A 3,533-nucleotide genomic window follows, 5' to 3' on the forward strand; every position below is an offset into this window, starting at 1 on the left:
TGTAGAACTCAGGAGCAGCTGGCTGATATACTGACGTCGAAAGAAAAGTTTTTCTACTTCAGAGCTTTTCTTGGCGTTTGCAACTTTGAATCAAGGGGGAGTGTTGAAGAATGATTCAAAGTCTAACACGTTCTCTTCGGGTTGTTAGTAGTGTCCGTATTTTTTTGTGGTTGTTTAGTCAATTGGGTAGTCAATATTGTTGCTAATATTATGCTAGTGGTTGTAGTGGGTTTACGTTAGTGACTTAGTGGACTTAGTGGTCCGTAAAATTATGTTTTGTTTGTTTTGCTTGTAAGCCTATATATAGGAACATTTGCTTCAGTATTTTTAATCAATCACAAAAGAAGAAGTTCTGAGAAATCAAACTTTCTATTTCTCTTTGGTTGCCTTTGTTTCTATCTGTTATTCATTTTTTCTCCAACAAAGGTACGTGTCCATACGCGGAGTGGAAAATAACCGCAGCTTTCCCACATCGCGACCTCTCGCAGCAAAACGCTGGCGATCATGGGAATTCTCCGACGAGAGCGCGAAGGGGCGCCCTCGCTTTTTGTAGGTTTCCGGGCATTGCATCAACCTCACGAGCTCTTTCAGCTCAAATTTCAGCATCTCAATCAACGGGTTTGGTTTACCAACCACAAAATCTTGAAGCTTGTTCTGGGCTTCTACCAGCATGTCCTTAGCATCCTCCAGCTTGTTGTCGTCGGCCATGAGTCTTGCATCTTTCATCGTCTCTGCAGTCTCGAGGCGTTTCGCCTCAATCATCACCTCCTCCTTCTCTGCCTCTACGGTTGTCCCAACGCGATCTATGCTTGCGACTAGAGGATTTCCGTTCAACAGTTTTGAGCTATCACTAGCTCTGTACATCCATTTTGTGTTATAATTATTAGATCAATCAAGTTTGTTAAGAAAAAAAGACAGAAATTATATCTAGTAAATTGCACCTGTACTTGTGTGTGATTTTGATAATCTCCACGCCGGTTTGTTCTTCTTTAACCGCTGGGAGAAGAAGGTCCACTATGATCTTGCGTACCTCTTTGTTGTAGAGATCGCCGAATGAGATAGTCACAAAATCAGCACCCTTCGATTGTTCATAGTTTCCGGCAGACACCGTCTCGATTTTCGACTCTTGATCTTTACCTTGTTTGAGGGTCAGCTCTAGGTCCTGAACGGCCACGGTGAGAAGCCCGGCCAAACACTGGGAAAATGCAATGCTCAAGTTTGAACATCTGAGAATGTTCCTCCCTTGCTTTTGTCTGCTATCTGTTTGAGCACCTATAAGACGCGTACGCATTTAAACGAAAAAAAAAAAAAATCAAAAGAGACGACGATTAGCATCAGAGAAAAAGTAATAATCGAACAAAAGTTGTAGACATTCAAAAAAAAAAAAAAAAAACATAGTAGTTAGTTTTAAGGGTACTTAAATCATCATACCGTTGGATCGTGGTTTACGCCAAAACCAAATGTGTATATCGGCACGTCACTGACCTCGACCTCAGTAGGATCATCACCTTCGTTTTGTCGGCCATCAGACATAAGCATGATGGCAGGCACACGCCCGTCGGTAAGTTTGCGGTCATCGAGCACTTCTAAGCCCATTTCAAGGCCAGCAGTGATGTTTGTTCTTTTCTTGAAATTTAAAGCATTAACTAGATTTTCAATCTCCAGTTGAGATTTTTTAGTTATTTGGCGCAATGGATTGAGTCATCACTGAATGTGACAACAGACAAACGATCATTAGGGCTAAGTTTTCTAATCACGAATTGCATGGCAAGTTTCATTTTTGCCAACTTCTTTCCCTTCATGCTCTCGCTGACATCTAAGACCGTCACAAGATCCACTCCGGGTCGGTCACTGTCAAACCCTGCTCCTATGAGCTCCACCATCACCTTGAATGGGCTTTCTTTCAATGGTGCTTTCGTGCTGTTGATGATTTTAGCCTTTGTTTTACCCACTATTTTGAACTCCGAGAATGATGCAATCTTTTCGCCTGAAATTTAATTTTTTTATCCGGAATGCAAGCATTGATCAGCAAAATATTAGCTTACAAAGGAATTAGCTTACAAAGGAGAATGCAACTAAGTTAGCCTTGAGCAAAATATTCTAAAAGCTAAATTATTTAGAATATTTTATTCAAAATGCTAGCTAGCCTTGAGCAAAATATTCTAATGCCATATAATATTAAGAACAATAATCAATTAGCTAACAAGAGAATATGGAACCAAGATGGATTCAACTTACATGTCCCCCTAGACCCTATTCCATTCGCATCAATTAAAAATATTTTAATTGATGATTTAATTTTTGATGTGATATTTTTATTGACATGACATGATATTATTTAAGAGGCATATGCAACAGATAAGAATAAATAGACACGAGTTGACTGTAATATGTCAATCCGTGAAAAAAAATATAAAAATAGAAATATTGTTGGATGATTCAAAAGCTGACATTGTGTGCGGCCAACCCTTCGATTAATCAGATTTAAAATGAACAAAAAACGTAAAATGCTCGTTATGTCAATAGAGAAAAAGAAGAAAAAACATGATAAACCTGAGTCATCTTGGGTTGGAAGAATCGGCTCATCATCATTGAAGCTCATTTTGCCAAGAAATTAAAGTGTCACACCAATCAAATTTGCTGTTCTTATTTCCTTACTCGCAGCTCATCAATATGCTATATATAAATGAACAAGTGTAAAGGATAAAGATTCTTTACTTTTTTGTTTTTTTTTGGGTTGGGTGGGGGGTTATTTATCCAAAATACAGCCTATGTAAAATTTGTTAAGTGTCTTCAAGAAAGAGAAAAAGCTAGGATGTTCCAGTTGATATTTTAGTCTCTTTATTTTTACTTAAACTAGACGCTAGGTAACATTTTATTTTTTAAATTTTCTTATATCTTTTATATTATTGTACAAACACACAAAAAAAAAAAAAGCGGGATTCTTTACTTGTTCATTTTTTGTTCATTAGCTAAAAAATAAAACTAAAGCTATGAATAATTTGTTAATTATATTTATAAAATATAAAACAGAGGAAAAATACTACTTTGTTAAACTCAAAGCCTAGTGATGATAATTTTTGAATTATTTATTATTATCACAGCTCGGTAATGGATGAAACTTAATTTGACTACAGAGTTTTATCTTTTATTAATTTGTATTAGGTTGATTAGTTTTCAGTTAATATCTTAGTGATCTATCTTACCCTCGTAACAGTCTATTATCTAAATTTTTCAAACATGTTTTGAAATTAGAAATGTGTCCTTTTAAATAAAATTAACTCAACTGTAGTATAGGTTTTCTGATTTTGGGGGCGGACAAATTCTGAATCATGTTTAACACTTACACTTGTACATGCCTCCTTTAACGAAAAAAAAAAAAAAAAGCGCTCTCATCATTATGTATTTATGTTTTATATACTGCACAAACAAAAGAAGAGAGGGATTATCTTTAAGAAAAGTAAAGATATTATTATTTTCTTAATTATAGTTTCTTAATTATCTTTAAGAAAGGTAAAACAAAACATAAAGCA

The 3,533-nt window shown here is 35.7% G+C and overlaps 1 pseudogene; it reads right to left on the minus strand.

Moving 5' to 3' along the window:
- Positions 1 to 402: 402 nt before the first annotated feature.
- On the minus strand, positions 403 to 2,602 carry LOC21394210 (annotated as a pseudogene).
- Positions 2,603 to 3,533: the final 931 nt, after the last annotated feature.

The sequence above is a fragment of the Morus notabilis genome, unplaced genomic scaffold (genome assembly GCF_000414095.1).
Source record: "Morus notabilis unplaced genomic scaffold, ASM41409v2 Scaffold765, whole genome shotgun sequence".
NCBI lineage: Eukaryota > Viridiplantae > Streptophyta > Magnoliopsida > Rosales > Moraceae > Morus > Morus notabilis.